This window comes from Tenrec ecaudatus, chromosome 5 (genome assembly GCF_050624435.1).
Source record: "Tenrec ecaudatus isolate mTenEca1 chromosome 5, mTenEca1.hap1, whole genome shotgun sequence".
Taxonomy (NCBI): Eukaryota; Metazoa; Chordata; class Mammalia; order Afrosoricida; family Tenrecidae; genus Tenrec; species Tenrec ecaudatus.
The window spans coordinates 22,161,214-22,180,473 of NC_134534.1; positions in this window are offsets into that span (position 1 = coordinate 22,161,214).

The following is a 19,260-nucleotide window of genomic DNA, read 5'->3' on the forward strand; positions in this document are numbered from 1 at the left end:
ATCTGATCCTGTGGAGAGGCTGGTGGTTTTCAACTGCTCACCTTCTGGTTAACAGCCCAATATGTAACTCTTCCGCCAGAACTCCTTCAATAGAGTTTACAGCCCAGAAGATCCCATGGAGCAGTTCTACTTTGTAAGGTCAAGGTCACCCTGAGTCAGAATTGACAAGCTGGTTTCCTAATGTAAATGTATTTGGTTTTCTTTCTTGAGTGTACTTCTTGTCTTCCCTGCTTGTGCCCTTGAGCTTCTGCAGAGCCCGGGGAACAATGAAGTGCTGATTATTCTTGTTCATCAAAATCCTATCCATCCTTAAGACACAGATCAAAAAGCATCCCTTCTTTGAAGCCGTGGATGGGCAAGCCTCCTTGAATTTCCCTGTCCTCAGATTCCCTCGTGCCCATTCTCTCCACCATGAGCAAGGAAGGCAACAGAGTTTGCTTCCTGGCTCTGCCACGCTTGACTAGATGACCTTAGACAAGGAGTTTCACCTGTCAAGTTTAGTAATAACAGCACTGGTTATGCCTTTAAACTTGTAGGGTAAGCACTGGGCTGGTCATCGCCAGGTCAATGGTTCAAGCCCATCCAGGGGAGGAAGGTGAGATTTTCTATTCTTGAGAAGGTTTACCGTCTCTGAAACCCTGTAGAGGGGTTGCTCTAGGTCAAAATCAATGGGATGGTTCCGGGTTTGGTGAATGCACAAGATAGAGAAGAGCGTCATAGGAGGAAAGGAAGACCTGCAAAGAGATGAGCTGACTCAGGGGCTGCAGCACTGCACTCAACTGCACTCAAACAAAGCAGTTGTGCAGATGGTGAAGGACTGGGGGCAGTGGTTCGGTTCCTTTTACGTAGGGGTGATGAATGAGTTGGAGCGGGTCCATCTAACATCAATAGACACAAGGCCTTATGGGAAATACGGTATTTCTGACTCTAATAACAACCTGCCGGGTGATTGCTATCTTTCTCCACCATAAAGTTCAGGAAACTGAGGTCCGAATAGCTAAGTAAGTTGACCAAAGCAGCACAGTGAGGAAGCCAGTGTCCGAGCTTCAATGAATATGCTCATTTCAATACTTGATACTCAGAGTGGACGTTCTTATTATACAGGATGTTGACAAAAAACGATTTGTTGATTGATTAGCCGTAAGACCCTAAAACAATAAGGACTATGTTAATTACTAGGTTTACAAAAGGCCTTGGACTTCTATTTATCAACTGGACCTTGCGTTTCAAACTCAGAAACAAGAGCGGCTGGCCGGAAGGCTGTAAACGTCACGGCGAGCATTGCCTGGGGCTGCACCATCTTATGATCGACGTGCTGGAGCCCGTTGTTGGGCCCTTGTGCGTGTTGGGAGTGCCTTCCCACCCACCAGGCTGCTCGCTCTGCACCACATTGAATAACTTTCTGTTGCAGGCCATCGATTTTCTTTTGGCTAGTTTGCAGAAGCACATTAGCAGAGCTGGCTTCCTAGTCGGTCTTAGTCTGAAAGGTCCATGGAAACCTCCCCCCCCGCCCCTCCCCCTGGGAATTCCTATCAATACTTGAACTATCCATAGCAAAACTTCCACCGCAGGGCACAATGGTACAGCAGACTGACAAAGAGTTGTGAAGATATATAAATTGTAAATAAACTACTTCAAGGGCAAGGACTCCTAATGGTGTCGTGGGTTAAAGTTAGGCTATTCCTTCCTCCCCCCCGACCCGCCCCCCTCAAGTAGATGAATAACAGAAATATGGGAGAAGGGAGGCAATGGACAGTTTAAGATATGGAATAATAATAGCAATATATAATTAATCAAGGATTCATGAGGGTTGGAGGGAGGGGGAGGGAGGAGGGAAAAGAGGAGCTTATACCAAGGGCTCAAGTAGAAAATGTTTTAGAAATGAAGATGGCATCACATGTACAAATATGCTTGAAACAATTGATATGTGGAACGTTATAAGAGCTGCAAGAGCCTCCAATAAAGTGATTTGTAAAATAAAGTTAAAAAGCAAAACAAAAACAGAAAAAGCGTTGAGCTACTAACTACAAGTCACCAGTTCAAAACCTCCAGCCACTCTTTGGGGAAAAGACGAAGCTTTCGGCTCCCTTGCTGACTGGCAGTCTCAGATACCCCAAGGGGCACTTCTAGCCTGTCCTATAGGGTCGCTATGAGCTGGGATCAACTCGATGGCAGTGAGTTGGATTTTTTTTTAATTTAAGCTCTGGGGGCCCTGTGGGTTAACCATTGAGGTGCTACCTGAAAAGTCCAAGGCCACTTCAGAAGGAGGTGTTCTAAGGAGCAGTTCTGTTCTGTTCTGTGCGCGGAGATTTTCCTCTGAATTGAACTTGACAGTATCCTGCTACAGGTATTCGTATTGCAAGATGTCAAGTAGCTGCCGTCTTCTAAAAATATGGTAATTGCTGCCATGTTGAAAACTAGGGAAGCAAGTTAATTAATAAATTAATTAAGTTTAGTTCATCTTTCCTTTTTCATGTGAGCATTTGCGCTTAGAAACTGGGGGAACTGATAACAAGGACCCACATGTGACCTCCTTCCTGGGAGAGGGACGGCAGGGAAGGGGGGTTAGGGAGACTCCGGATAGGGCAAGATATGACAAAATAACGATGTATAAATTACCAAGGGCACATGAGGGAGGGGGGAAAGGGGAGGGAGGGGAAAAAAAAGAGGACCTGATGCAAGGGGCTTAAGTGGAGAGCAAATGCTTTGAGAATGATTGGGGCAGGGAATGTATGGATGTGCTTTATACAATTGATGTATGTATATGTATGGATTGTGATAAGAGTTGTATGAGTCCCTAATAAAATGTAAAAAAAAAAAAGAAAGAAATTGGGCTGCAATCATTTTTCTGAGTAACACAATTGGGCTTTATCTGCATTGATTGAGCAATGGAGAAACAGGCTCAAGCAGAGGAACAATTGTGAGGACAGAAAGGACCGGGCAGTGCAGCACTCTGCTGTGCACAGGGTCACTGTGCGTCAGGACCGACTCAACAGAACCTCACAGCAGCAACAGTGCTGCTTACTGTTCCCGGCGTGAGTTTGTTTTTCTTCACATTGAGTCATAATCCACACTGAAAGCTGCGGTCTTTGACCATCATCAGGAAGGGCTTCAAGTCTTCTTCACTTTGAGGAAACAAGGTCTGCATATTGTCGATTCCTAATGAGCCTTCCTCCAATCCTGATGCTGTGTTCTTCTTAATATGGTTCATTCAGCTTCTTTTATTATGTGCTCAACTTACAGATTGAATTAAGTCTAATGAAAGGATAAAACTCTGATATACTCCTTTCTGATTTTTCAACCATTCAGTATTCTTGTTCTGTTCAAGTAAAGTTGTCTTGGTCGATGTACAGATTCTGCAGGAGCATAATTAAATATTCTGGAATTCCCATTCTTTGGAGTTTTATCCATCGTTTGTTAATACACATACAGTCCAATGTTTTGCATAGTCAACAAAGCATAAATAAATATCTTTCTGGCATTCTCTGCTTTCAGTCAATATCTTTCTGATATCAACAATAATATCCTTCATTCCACATCCTCTTCTGAAGCCAGCTTGAACTTCTGGCAGTTCCCTGTTGCTATCCTGCTACACCGTCTGTTTGCTTGTTTAATTCTCCTCAGTATCATTTTACTTGCACGTAACAGTAATGATGTTTTTTTTAATTTCTGCGTTCTATCGACTCACCGCTCTTTGGGATGGGCACAAATGAATCTCATCCAGTTGATTAGCCAAGTAGCTCTCTTCCGAATTTCTCAGCACACAAAAGTAGTACCCTCCAGCCCTGCTTTGGCTTGGTACAACACTTTGATTGTTAGTCCATCCATTCCTGGAGTCTGTGTCTTGCTATGCCCTCAATGTAGCCTGGACTTCTTCCTTCAATATCATTGATTCTTTATCACAGGTTACCTCTTGAAATGTTTGCCCGCCAGCCAATTATTTTTGGTCTCACAAGCATATGTATTGCTATCATCTTCTTTTGATGCTTCTAGCGTCGTTCAATATTTTGCCCATGTGGTATCGATAAGCTAGTTCCAACTGATAGTGGCTGCATGTGCAGCAGAACCAGACACGCCCAGTCCTGCACCATCCTCACCATTGTTTCATGTTCAGCCCGTTGTAGCAGCCACTGTGTCACTCCATCTCCTTGACAATCGCCTTCTTTTTCCTTCTTCTTTTCCAAGTGTGACATCCTTTTCCAGGGACTGGTCCAGCCTGATAACAAGCCCAAATATGTGAGACAAACCCTCACCATCCTCAGTGTTGCCCATTGCATCCTTACAACGTTGAAACTCAAGGCCTGATTTTTTTATTTCAGTCTTTCAGCTTAAGAAATGCTGAACGCGTTCTTACATTTTAGTTCATTAGGTCCAAGTCTTTGGCATTTCGTTGTAATACTTTGCTTGGTCTTTTAAAGCTGATGTTCAAGATGTTCTGCTCAGCTATTTTAATCATCACTCCTTCCCGTTGCTTGAGCTGCTCTTTGTTCAAGAGCCAGTCTCAGTCTCTTCTGACATCCATTTTTGACTTTTTCCCTGTCTTTCAAATTATCTTTTACTTTTTTCATGTATGATGCTCCTGATGTCATCCCACAACTCAACTGACCTCCAGTAATTAGTATTCCATTAGCCACATCTGTTCTTTAGATGGCCTCTATATTGAGGTGGTCTATACTTAAGGTTGTATTTTTGACACTCAAGAACTTGTTTTTATTTTCTTCGGCTTTAACCTAAATTTGCCTATGAGTAATTGATGGTCTTTTTGACAGTAAGCCCTTTGCCTTGTTTTGCATGCTGATATTGAGCTTCTTCATTGTGACTCTCCACAAATGAAATGAATTTGACTCCCTGTATTCCATCTGATGAGATCCATGTGTAGAGTCACTGTTTATGTTACTGAAAAAAAGTATTTGGAAGGAAGTCATTGATCTCGCAAAATTCTGTAATGCAAGCTCCAGCTTCGTTTCTAGCACCATGACCATATTTTCAAATTACTGATCCTTTCTCTTAATTTCCAACATTCCCATCCAATCACCAGCAATTATCAGTGCATCCTAATCCATTTCAGACTAAGTTGGTAGAATTATTCAATTTCTTGATCATTGGCAAATAAATGTGATTAGTAGTTTGTATTAACTTATCTTCTTTGTAAGTGGGGAGATGTTACCTTATCTAAACAATAAATGTTGGTATGGTGTTTTCCACAATGGATGGAACACCATTCCTCTTCAATTTGTCAATCCTGGCATAGTAAAGCATATAACTGTCCAATTCATCATAGTCAATGCCAGTATTTTTCAGCTCACTAATACTTACAGTATCGACTTTCATACAGCCCATTTAATTGTGGAAATGTTCCAATTTTCCCAGAGTCATACTTCATACATTCCACATTCCAGTGGTGAATGGGTGTTCAGAGGAGTTTCATCTCATTTTGAGTAGTGCACCACCACCAAATGAAGACCCCGGAGCTTGGCTCCATCCATGTCATGAAGAGGAACTTCACCTTGAGTAGGCCTCTCTTTCCCAGTTGTATTTTGAGTGCTTTTCACCTTGAGGAGCCATCTCCTGGCATTTTACCAGACAGTGTTTTGCTAGGCATAATATTTGCATAGCTAATTCCTCAGAAGAGGACCACCTCCTTCTTCTTCCTACTTTGACTTAGTCTAGAAACCTTTCCCCAATGGGTGACCCTGCTTGTCATTTGAAATACTGGTGAGGTAACTAAAATAAAACTTTACATCTTATTTCTAAATCAATTTCACTTCGAATTTAGATTTGGGTAAATACATTTTATTCCCCTCTCTGGACTTAATCCAATGCAAAACCATCTAACAAACACGTTCCATCTTTTTTAACTGCTTTAATTTGGTAACAGCCTGACCCTTATAACTGTCCATCAGCCTCCTTGTAAGTAATCTAGCAGCTGTGAACATTCTATACATTTAGCAAAGACAGATTTGTAATGGCACACGGGGAGAATGTTGTAAGTAATGAGAGTTGTAAAAATTAATGCTTTTGCATTTTACGGGCTATCTGCAATGAATTACAGATTATATGTTAAACCTTGTTCTGGACTTCCAGCTCATAAAGACACTAACCAGCATAATGGACAAAGTGTTCAGTTCTTCGTCTTGTCACCCATTGACTTCTGGATACTTCTACTTCTACAGGTGGCTGGGGAGAGCGGGTGGGGCATTGTGAGCTTAGTTCGCACGCTCGGTCACTTGCTCTGGTAGCTCAAATGTGTACATGGGTTAGCAGGAATTGCTCTTTAAGTGTCCTTCTGATTATGAGCGATTCAAGATACAAAAGCTGCATGTGTTTTCATTGCCAAAGTGCGCTTTAAAGAGGGAACTTGTTCTTCGGGGCTTCACCTTGAAGTAGTTTAGGCTTCAATGTTCAAATTGCTTTCTATTTAGAAAATGGCACCAACAATGGAGTTTGCCCGTTTCCCTTTGCTTCCACTCGTTGCTTCTGAGGAGAATGTTCTGTATTCCTTTCCAGAGGACTGCACACCACTGAGGAGAAGCCATAGAGACATGGAAAACATCAAACTCTTGAGGTCTTATGACTAGTAACTAAATGTTCAGCTGCCAATATTTCTCCAAAGCTTACAATTTGAGACACAAAATCACAGATAGAGTTTGTCTGTGCATAAGTGTATACATGGGTGGCTGCCCTAAGGTCCACAGAGGATAAGGGTAATATCTTTGCATCGATCCAGGATTTCCTTCCAAATGGGAGGGAGAGAAAGAGATAGATGAACAGGGAAGGAGAGAGAGAGAGAGAGAGAGAGAGAGAGAGAGAGAGAGAGAGCGATGAGACAGTAGCGAGAAAGCATATAGGCAGGGTTGTAAGAACCTGAGTAAAGATAAGTTTAAAAAACAGTACGGGTGTTTGAAGTGTCTCAGACCGAAAGGCTGAAGTGCTGAGTTCTCATTCCAACTCAGCCTCTGGGACACAGTTTCCTTCTGTATAATGAAAGATTTGGACAGGGAAAGTTCTAAGATCCCTTTCAGAACTCATATTAGGTGAGTCTAAAAGCAAACATGCATACATCCCTTTCTAGAAAGTCCTAGATTTGAAGAATTAGAAGCCTTGGGCATAGTGGCTTGTCACGTGTTCCGTCTTTGCCTGTGAGACACCCAGCATTCATGGAAATCACCCTGCCCTGCAAGCTCTAGTCACATGGCGTATCTGAGCCCCAGTGTCACCTCAGAATGAGCACAGAAGCAGTCTAAAAAGACACATCCCAGGTTTGCATCTCCAGGTTCAAATTCTGTACACGTGGAAAGCTTCAGCACGGCGTACATGTAATTCTCTGCACTGCCAGCTGAGCATCGTGTCTAGTGGGAAATTAAGTCTTTGTACCTTTGAGGTATGGTTGTGAATGGACTAACTACTATTTGATACTGGGCTCTGTGTAACCTATGGGGTATATCTTGCTGACCATGAGTCTCAGCCTGGGCTCTCTTTCCTGTCTTGTTGGAAACACAGACTGGAGCAAAGCAGCAGGAACAGAGAGATAACCTTTAGGTTTGAGCCCTATGTTGGTTTCTATGCAAGCACTACACATGGTTCCTTTACACATGTTTTCCAGCTTCTGTTTGTACAAGGTAGGTTTAGCTCTAGTCTCCTCCTCTGGCAGTTTAGCTTCGTAAATGACCAACAACACAAACAGCCCTTTCTGAGTGGTATCTCATGGGAAAACTGCACTTAGATAATGGAGTTCACTTCTTTGGTGTCTGCCTTGGGGGTGTTCTGGCCTCTAATATTTGTCTCCTCCTTTCATGAGATTGAGACACACTCCCGGCCACCACTTCTTCATGGCTACTAAGCCTCAGAAGAAGCACAGGCAAATGCTACAGGGAGACAAAACCATGAAACCTGTGGGCCTCGCGATGTATGTTCTTTCCCTACTGGATCTTCACTCTCTACCGCAGACCACCTTGCTTGCTTTCTAATGTCTTCCACCATCCGTTGGACACTTTGCTGTGTTTCAATTGGACTTGTATAGCTGGGCTCCGCAGAAGGGCTGGTCCAATGCAAGGTCCTCTGTCATCACATGAAGCAGGAGTCTCTCATTTACATTTCAACCTTTTTTTTTTTTTTTGGTTCAGCCTTGAAAGTTAAATAAGCTCAAAATGAAACTCAGGCGAGCGATGGTGTGACTGGTTTTCCTAAGTTCTGTCACCTGGTTATTTCTGAATTCCCTCCTACATAATTTATACCAAGTTTCACCTATAATACAGTTCATTGATGCAAGTAATTCTGGTGCATTTTAGTCCAATAAATCTCCCCAGTAAAATATTTGTAGTTAATAACTAACACATAAAAAGCCAGAAATATTTGCCAGATCCATAAATCATGAGTTAACTTTATAGCTGTTGGAGAGCAGGGTGTTATTGCAAGCCGTGGACCCTGCGCGGATAGTCTTCAGGGCCACAGACACCTGCTGTGGAAGTCAATGACCCTTGAGAGGCATCCTCAGACGTAGCCCTGTGTTCTCCATTTTCCATGTTGGCAGCAAGCCCTTAAAGGATTCCTTAAGCTACAATCCAGGCAGAACATTTTGCTAGTCAGGAAAAGTAATTTAAACCCCAATCTTCTGAATGTGAACCAACTAATATCAGCAGAAGCAAAGAAAAATGGAAGGAGGAGAAGATGAAGAGCCTGACTTTACATGTCAATTGTCAAGCCGAGTCTTTTATCTGGTTAAAGATTAAGGTTCACAGCTGACACCAGGCAGGATTAAAGTGTGTCTGAGTTTTTGCAATGAAATTGGAAGGAAAGGGAAAGTCTAGGCTGATTCAGATTATTATATTAAAAGATGGGTACGAATGAAAAAAAGGTGAGACCCTTCATCAAACGTGGTGCAAAAGTAGATGGAAATTAAAAGGCTGCTGATTCTTCTAGTCCTTCATTTATTTATTTTTAATTTCTATACGTTTTCATTGTGCATTAGATGAAGGTTCACAGGGCAGGTCATTAAGTCTACGCTCAACAACTCAGAGGTGCTTTTTCTCAGCTCCTCCACTGCCATCTCGTGAATGTACCATCTCTTATCCCACTTCCTCCCTGTGTTTCCGATCTCCATTCCTCCTGCTTTCTAAACCCTCTTTGAGCAAGCACGGCCCTGTTGGTCTCATTCAGCGGATTATTCTAACACAGACCTGAGTTCAGTTCCAGGTCTGTAGGGTGACAAGGGCCAAGTCTTAGGGGACCCACTAGTCTTGATATGACCAATAGCCCTGTAGATCTTCATTTTAAAAGAGAAATGGAAGAGGGGAAATTCTCCTATTAGAAGGTGATGGAGTCTCGAATGATAAGTGAACAATAACAAAGAGAAAGTCAAGTTATTGCTTCTACCAATAGCATTTACCTCCCAAGACTCCTCCCAAATGAAATGTAATTCTCAAGCCCAGATTTCAAATATGTATTATTTGGGCAAAGACTTAATTCACCCATACACACACCAATACACATGCCTTTCCAACAAATCTTTTTTTTAATTTTTAAAATATTTTTAAAAATAAATTTACCTTTTGCCCAATTTCCTCTAATATTAATATCTTACATTATCATGACATCATTTATATTAAAAAACCATCATCTTGGCACATTAGTATTAAGGTTCAAGCTTTGTTTGACTTTGCTCATTTTCCCACTAATATTCATTTTCTATTCTAGAATACCACATTGCGTTTAGTCACTGTGTTATCTTATGTCCACCCTTAGAATGTGAGTTTCTCAGTCTCTCTCAAATAATCAGAATCCAAAAAATATGAAAAAGTTTTCAATTCAAATTTCACCTGTGTTTTTTTTCTTCCAGGTGATGGTGAGATGCCTAGATCAGATGCTAAGTAACCAGCTGATGGAAATTCATGCTGGTATTGAAGTCTTGAGGGAGGAGTACAGAGATTTAACCGGTGTAAAATGCAACTTCCCTAAATTCAATCCCGAAGATGTTTACTCCAATGGTCTACTCTCAACAGAGTCTTTTCACCATTATAATATGCCTCCCAGAGAAATGGTCTTTAGAAGAAGTTCTGTACCATGACGTGAATGGAAACTAAATTCTCTACCGTAGGCAATCTGTAACCTATTTCTAACTCTAAAAATTGGGTTTCCTCCAGTACTAATGTCCTGTTGTGGGTGGGGTACCATATTGTGTCCTTTCTTAGAGGTGTGTGTTGTAATATTTAAAACTAAATTAATCATATAGGCCTACAAAAAAGATTGTATCTTATCTTGTCAACTCTCCTTCGAAACTGAGGTGATGAGACAAGGGAAAAAAAGGTATGAGATACAAAAGTTTGCTTTTTCTAAAGTCTCTTTCATTCTCCATCATCAACAGTTTTTAGTAAATAGAAAATGATTCATAACATAATATCATGCATTGACTGTCATTGTAAGGGGCAGTGATGATCCATTTCAAACCGGTGTCTCAGTTGAACACTCCAGCACCAACTGAAAGGTTGATAGTGTGAATCCACCCAAAGCTACCTCAGAAGAAAAAACAGGCATTCTGCTTCCACACGGTCACCACCTTGAACACCCAAGGGACTCCAGTTCTTCTCTGCACATGGGGAGTTGCCAGGACTTGAGATTTACTCACTGGCAAAGGATGTGATTTTGGTTGGGCCTGGTTTGAGAAACCTTTGTGAGCCTGCTCAGCCCTTTCCCCAGTCTATCATATTGGCTGCTGATGACTGAGAAGAGGGTCACAATTTGACAAGAGCTTTCTTGACTGGGGCATTACTGACTAATTGTCTCAGAACACCATACAAGATGAGCTGCTAATTTTATTTGTCTTTATGTCTGTCCTCTGACTTTGTGATTGATTCCCACTACAAATCACCAATGGAAATTAAGTCCTTTGATCCAGCTTTTAATTTTAATTTTAATTAACTTTTCGATCCAACTTCTGAGAAGTCCAATAGAGAAAATTGCCATTCTAGACTTCTGCCCACTCATCATTAGGGAATAGAAACAAGTGTTCCTCTTTCTTTGTCTGACTCCTCACCCAGATGCCTCTGAGAGTTACTGCTTGTGCTGCTGTGGGGACCTGTTCACCCCAATTATCTCCCAATCTCTGTACTATGATGGGGATCTACAGGCAAATCCTCAGATTGACAGTGCCTTGGTCAATGCCAATTAGGTGCTAAATAAATACTCACCAAATAACAAATAAATGGGTGGATGAATAGATGGAAAAATACACCCCTCCCCCCAAAAGAAAAAATCTAAGAAACTATTTATTAAGCATTCCTTAGTTTGCAGAGACTCATTGCCTTCCTCAACAGCCACTCCACATTCTATAGACTCCTGGAATTATACGGTGACTGGATGTTTAGTATTGATGATTTGTTAGCACATAGTCTCCCTGTGCTAAGAGTGGAATGAAGTGGAATCCCATCCCTGAGTTCCACTGTGAGGACAGGGAGACCATCCACAGTCCCAGTCCTCATCCAATGACTGACTGACACGAGGAGGAGAAGACCAGCCTCCTTACCTCACGGGAGGGTCAACTCTGTGGGGCAGTTTATGCTCCAAACTGTGTTGTGGGATCAGGGATTACACTGATGTTGGTCTCCTGGCAAGGTCACATTGTCTTCGGTGTTCCCCTTACGTTCCACCCAGCTTTCCCTCAGCCCCCTGCGACCAAGAGTGCACCCCTCTAGATAGATCACATGAATCAGAATCTCCATCTCAGGCTCAGCTCCCAGGGAGCCTAATCCAATACATATATGTTTTTTAACATGTAACTATATTCATAAAATATAATACAAAATGATAACAAAGCCAAAAGCAACCAAAAATATGCTGGATCAATTTACAATACGGTAATTTTAAAACTAGGGTGATATATACATAATTGAAAATTTCAGTCTGATAAGAAAATTTAGAATTATTTAAGGTTCTATGAGAGTCTGAAAGAGAAATCATATCCATCGTGGTTCTTCTTGTTTTTAATAACATCATTTCAAGCATGTCCTTCAGATTTTCTGAAAAATGCAACCCAATATCAGGCTTTCTGCTCTTTCTCCCTCTGGGCTTTATGTCCTTGTGGAAATCATTCTGTCTTAGCTTCACAGAATTTTGAATTCCCCTTCTTACCAGAGGACTATCTTTTGTAGGTACGGCTAAAACCATCAAGTCCCTGGGCAAAAAGTGTGCAGGACAGACAGCTTTCATAGGTAGAAGCATCTTGGAAAAGTGATTACCTTAGCTGTCCGAGAGGATGAAGCTCACCACTCTCGGGAGAGCTGAGTCCCTGAGAGAACAGGATTGGCCTTGTGCTTTTCTCGGTGCCTCAGTGGGTTCTGCCACTTATTCTCAGCCAGCCCCGTGAGAACAATGTAAGAGTATTTGGTCACAAAGCTCTCAAGGTGTTGTTGACAAATGTCTCCCAGGATTGGGCTTGAGGCCACTAGTTCCCAATGACACATTAAAGAACCATCAAAGGGTAACTAATCTCCTGTCCTCTCTGACCTTGACAGACTGGAAGCCGGTGCCAGGGAAGAGACTGCTGTCTACTCCATCTCCCAATTCCCCAAGACACTCTCTCGCCCTTCTCTATTATGCACCTTTGTATTTTCTTTGAGGAAGATTAGCATATATTAGAACTGAATTATGTCTAGAAATAATAGGAAGAAACAAATCTTTTCCTCAGGATGGTTTTTAGAAAAAAGGAACAAAGATACAACTCTTCACATGGGAGACTGTGAAACCTGGGCACAAAGCATCTTTCTTACACAGTACACTCTGGCTAAGGTGTCATGTAAGATGTCAGAGGAGATGCCCTACTTGGCTGCTAGGCTTCTGCTCCAGCAAGTTTGACAGATTAAAGTGGTTTTGGGGGTCGGGGATAACAAATACCTCAGGTCTTTGTGAACATAAGATGTGGTGTCTTTGTCAACATAAATACTCCCCAAACGTATTAGGTTGTTTTGTCGATCTTCTTTCAGTCAGTTGCATATATTGGTGTTCTGGATCTGGTTTGTTCTGGCTTTGGAAAGCCAATTATACATCTCTCTTTCCAATTATGATCAATGTCACCATGTTCATAGCTTGACATCAGCCACCTCATTGCCACTGAGTCAGTCCCAACCCATAGCAACCCTACACAGGGTCTCCAAAGCTATCATTCTTTACATTTTTATCATGGTATTAAGGGCTTATACAACTCTTATCACAATCCATACATACATCCATTGTGTAAAGCATATTTGTACCTTCGTTACCCTTATCGTTCTCAAAACATTTGCTGTCCACTTGAGCCCTTGGCCTCAACTCCTCAGTTTCCCCCTCCCTCATGAAACCTTGATAATTTATAAATTGTTATTTTGTCATATCTTCCACTCTCCACTGTCTCCCATCACCCACTTTTCTGTTGTCTGTCCCCCAGGGAGGAGGTTATATGTACATCCTTGTAATCAGTTCCCCCTTTCTACCCCATCCTCCCTCCACCCTCCTGGTATTGCCACTCTCAGCACTGGTCCTGAAGGGATCATCTGTCCTGGATTCCCTGTGTTTCCAGTTCCTATCTGGACCAGTGTACATCCTCAGGTCTAGCCAGATTTGTAAGGTAGAATTGGGATCATGATAGTGGTGGGGGGGAGTGTGTAAGAGGAAGCATTTAAGAACTAGAGGAAAACCGTTATTCTTTATGAGAGCACACAGACATCTCTTTCGGGGAATGATCCTTGCAGTTCGTAGTTCCAACGCCAACCAGCAGCATCACCAGGACTCCTTGAACTCAGCCATCATGGGAGTATTTGTTTCCATGAGGTAAATCAGCAAACTACAAATTGAAAGGATTGTTTTATAGCATGTTGTTGCCACTAGATACCCATGAGTTGGTACCAAATCAACCACTACGTACAATGAAACAAAGCACTGCCCAGAGCCTGGTCCTGCACATCATAGCACCTATGCTTGAGCTCATGATTCTAGCCATTATCAATCCCTCTCATTGAGGATCTTCCTCTTTGATGCTGACCCTGACACGGACTTACGTAGGCATCACACTTTACCAAGCCTGATGGCCTTTCTCAGGTGTTAGTCCCTCCTGATAAAATGTCCAAAGTGAGGCAAAGTCTCACCATTCTCACATCTAAGGTGAATTCTGATTGCACTTCTTCTAAGATAGGCTTGTTCACCATTCTCCTCAAGCCATAATTCCAACGTATCAAGTCTTATCAGTCTTCCTTATTTATTGACCAGCTTTTGCATTACATCACATTTTCTATGACATCGATGGCTGATAGTAAAGAAAAGTCATGGTTTTAGTTTAAAACATTTATGGGCCTGGACATCTTGGTTTATAGATACCTCTCCTTGCCTGGCCAATTTCACCAGTGCTAGTCACAGGCAATTAGGTTCCATTTTCAAGTGAGCTCTGTGATTTAGGGAGAGGGACTAAGCCATAGGCAGTGTGCGCCAGAGAGCCCCCATCATCATGGCAGTGGGGCTATTTACGTTATTATCACTGAATTGTCATTCGGGAAGTTGTCTAATTGATTAGTTCTCAGTGGTGAGTGTTCATGGAGTGGAATGATGCGATGTTCACGGTCTAAGAACTCACCAGCGCATGGTAGAAAGAATTCATATTGATCTGCTGAACCTTCCTAAACTTGACCATTTGTAAGTGCAGAGATTAAGATTCTGGTGGGATGGGAAGGGAAGAGGAAAGAAGTCCTGAGCCTAGAAAGCTGTTTAAAATAAGAATCACTTCAAAAGGCCTGAAGTAAAGGAAATAACGTCAGTGGCGATGTCGTCAGGTTAGCCGTCATAGCTTCTTCCTCACTCTGTCTACAGCCAATCAATCCCCAAAGGCTGATCGCTCTGCGGAACGAGTGGCAGAGAATCGAGGAATTGTGTGGTACTTGCTATTTAAATTGAAGGGAGTGAGAAATGTAGAGACCATTGCCTCTAAAAGAGTGGCCTTAATTTAGTTGATGTGTTGGGGGTTTTTTGTTTGTTTTGTTGGGTTGGTTTTGTTTGTTTGTTTGTTTGCTTGTTTGCTTGTTTGCAGTTTTTGCTGCAGGGTAGGCTTACGTATATTTGCTCTCCACTAAACACAGAGACACACATGACACTTGCTATGTGTCAGTCTGTTCTTAGCAATCTTGTATGCACTTATTTCATTTTCTTAATAATCTTATGAGATGTGGTGTCATTACCTTAATTTTAGAGATGAGCAAAAGGAGGCACAGAAAGTTTGTCAGTTGCCCACGTTCTCCTAACAAGCAATGTTGGAGCAACCTGGTTCAGAGTCCAGGTTTCTGCCCATCACCTTCATTATCCCATGCTGCTATACAGAAAGACCACAAATTTACTTTCTCACAGTTTAGGAGGATAGGACAAAGTCAGGTTCTAGGGAAAGGCACACTCTCTCTCCCTGTGGGCCTTGAGTCAAATTCTTTAGCTTCTGTTCCCCTTTTTGTTGTCCATCTGTCTTTCCCCATCTGTGCATGCTTGTTCCTATGTCTAATCTGCTTTTTTCATATCTCAGAAGTATGGTAGTCATCTAAGAGAAGTGTCAGCTAAGCCTACAAGGAAGATGCACACCAGTCTGTGAGAGCCAAGAATTGTTGATAATAAAGCCTGTGATCCGAGGAGGGAATGGTATTAGCACTTAAATTCTGAGCACTTGCTTTGCAGAAGGCTATGGACAGTGAAAGCCCAAAATCCACTGGCAAAATCCCCATGTGGATTAAGTCTGTTAATTCCCTCTGACCATTGGCCGGAAATGTGAATAATCTTGCCTTTGAACAGAGTGCAATGGAAAGTGGGTTACTTCCACCACCACGACCCTCCACCAGCCCATGAAGGGGCAATCTCTTTTAGGGGATTGCCTGGGAGCTTTCTTGATGGCGAGCTCTGTGATGTGGGTCAAATATTCATGAGTCAAGCCTCAAGGAAGCCCCTCTGCTAACAGCATGTACATGTCCCAATCATGGTCCCCCCAAAATCCAGCTTCAGATGTTCCACTGGTAACTAGAATGTTTTTGGTCTGCCACCAACCATGCTATGTTTTAGTTTTCTTTCACTTCCCATGATCTTTTTAAAGCTCTGTGTCACAGCAAAACCTCGAACACCATCATGAACTCAGGCTAAGGGACTCCTTCATCCAGACAACAAGGCTCTTTAGTTATCTTGTCCTTGTTCCCTTTAAGACTTCATAAATGCTTGCTTTAAATAAATAAATAAGGTTAAGATACGCCTCCATACTACACAATCTAATTAACATAACAAAGAAGCCCCTTTTCCTATGTGCAGTTACATCCTCAGCACTGGGATTAGAATTTACAACACATATTTCATTGTTTTTGTTGTTGTTATTGTTAGGTGCCAGAGAGTCAGATCGACCCCATAGTGACCTCAAGCACAACAGATGGAACTTAGTTTTGAGGGGACACGGTTCAAACTGAAACAACTACCATGTGAAGCTAACTCTCTGATCATAATAATAACATTTGTGATATTTTGGATTCTCTCTCTAGTGAATCACGGCCCTCTCCTATAACAAAATGAAATAGGCCCTTTCTTTGCCATGAAATTCGCAGTCTCTCAGATAAGAAAAGCATACCCTCCTTCTCTTGATGCTGACCAGCTTGGTCCTGGGAATTATTTTGGCCAATGAAATGTCAGTCTAGCAATTCTAGTACAAATACCATGTATTTATTCCCTCCATTCTCTCTCCTTCTGTCTCCACCCTCTCTCCCTCCTTCCCTTTCTCCCCATTTCTAGCTCTCCCTTTCCTATAAATAAGGATCCCAAATAACCGCAGTATGAGAAAATATGGAGTCATGCCATAGCATCTGACTCACAACTACCAGCATGTTGGAAGAGTGGCAAAAATAACTGTTAGTTGTCAACACCCACTGGCATCTGGAGTTTTATTCGTTACTACAGTGGAGCAAATCAATACCCTTACAATCACTGTGTTCAGCTGGGTTGTCTAGGGAAACAAACCAGTGACACTCATCTATGTACAGAAAGAACCTTATATGAAGAAGAGACCTTACATCAAGGAAGTGGCTGAGCCCAGTCTCACGCAGATCCATAGCTCCAATACCATTTGGGGCGTCTTCAGACCCGTATAGCTGCAGAAGGGGAAGCAAGAAGCAAGGACAGCACAGGCTAGCGAGTGCACAGTGGTGTGGATCCAAGTTTGGGGAAGACATAATCAGACACCAGCCAAGCTCAGGGTCAGGCAGCTCACATGGGACTGCCCCTGGAGGCAGGCAGGGTCCCAGGAGCAGGAAGGCAAAGGGGCAGAGAGAGGGAGAAGCTCCCAGTTTTTCTCTTATAAGGCCACACCCCCAAGGAGGTAGCATCAGGCTACCCTCTGATTGACAGGTTGGAAGACACCCGTACACACGTGTAAGTTAGCGTAAACTTTGTCACAGTCACCAGCTACTGACCGTCAATAAAAGGTGAAACAAATTCTCACCTGCAAGCGTGGAACCTTGTTCTTCAGAACTTACAGCACGTGAGAATTTCCACATCTTACCAGGAAAGTATCATTATCCTTGTTCTGTAAAGTAGAAAATAGATTGTAAATAAAGTGGCTTGGTCAAAATCACAAAATGAGTATTACAAAGCCATCTCCAACCCTAGGCTGTGCGACGCTACAGCATGGGTCTTCCTCATGATTGTGCATGGACTCTTTCTCCAGACAAGGGAAGACTCCGCAGATGCATTTACCTACAAAAAGCTGGTAATGCTGAGACTTGAAAATCCTCGCTCTCCACCCTTCAACCAGCCAAGCTGAAGGGATCTCTGGGTAATTAGTGTGTCATAGCATGTCTTCCCCTCACTAATCTAAAAACGACAACTGTAACTAAAGGAATGTTGTTTAGAAAGTACTGCCCCTTCTAATTAGGCCTGATTGTGCTTTATAGACCTATGTGCTCATATCAGAAAAGTACTCTAGTCTGTATTAACAATACTTCTTTCCTCTGTGGACTGAATTCAAGTGTCCTGGAGGTGTTGTGGATTAGATATTGGACTGTTAACCACAGGCGCTCAGTTCACACTTACTAATCAAACTCTCCGTGGGAGAAAGATGGATGGGGCTGTCTGCTCCGTAAAGACTGACCGTCTTGGAAGCCTATATACAGGGGTGCGATGAGTCGGGATGGACTTGAAGGCAGTGGGTTTGTGTTTGGGTAGGGGCTTGATTGTAGTCCCTAAATAGCACACAGAAGAGCCGTGGTTACGTGGTGGTTAAGCGTGGGTGCTAACTGCAAGGTCAGCGGTTAGAAACCAGCAGCCACTTGGGCTTTCTACTCCTCGAAAGTGTTCCAGTCTTGGAAATGCACAAGAGCAGTTCTACCCTGTCCTGTAAGGTCGCTAGCCATCAGCATTGACTTGATGGCAGAGAGAGAGAGAACAAACACATACCATTAAGCACTCAACAACTAGTCCAAAGGTTGATGGTCTGAACCCACCCAGAAGCACTGAGGAAGACAGGCCTCGTCATCTACTTCTGAATTGCCACAGCCGTGAAAACTCTCTGAAGCACCATGTCACTCTGCACACCGGGGACGGTCATGAGTCAGAATCTACTTGATAGCAACCAACAAAAAACAACACGGCGCACTTAACTTCTTCCCATACATACACACGCATGGCCCTGTGACCTCTGAACAACAAAGTACTCTCTCAGGATTGAATAACCCAATTCACCTTGGTATTTCCAAGGTATGGAGGTGGAAATGTAGCTGGATCATAGAAGCTGTTGTTAATTATCAATCTCCTGCGACAACGATCCCCATGGCAACATAGAGAACGACGTATGATTGGACAAGGGGTGGCTGTAGACTAGCTGACATTAAATCAATAGTGAAGGCAATTTTAAAATGATACAGGAAAGATATGTGGTTGTTCTTCCATTTCGTCTGCTTTCATCATCTCTTCTCTTCTATCTCCTTTTCGTGTAAGCTGAATTTAAATCACTAAGGTTTTCCAGGGTGTGTTTTCATTTTTAATTTATGCAACCATTTAAGACAAATAAATCTCTAAGATGTATTTATTCTACACTTATAAAAGTCCATGCTTTAACCTGGGGAATTTTTTTACTTGAGCCAAGATACTGTGTGGTCCTTTATGTAATGCATCCCCATACATTTCTCCTGTGACAAGGACAACATCTATCTGTTTATTACTGTCCACAATTTAAAAGAAGCCGCCAAATAGCCAGAGACATTCAGGGAATGAAACTGCATTACTGCAAATTGTCCT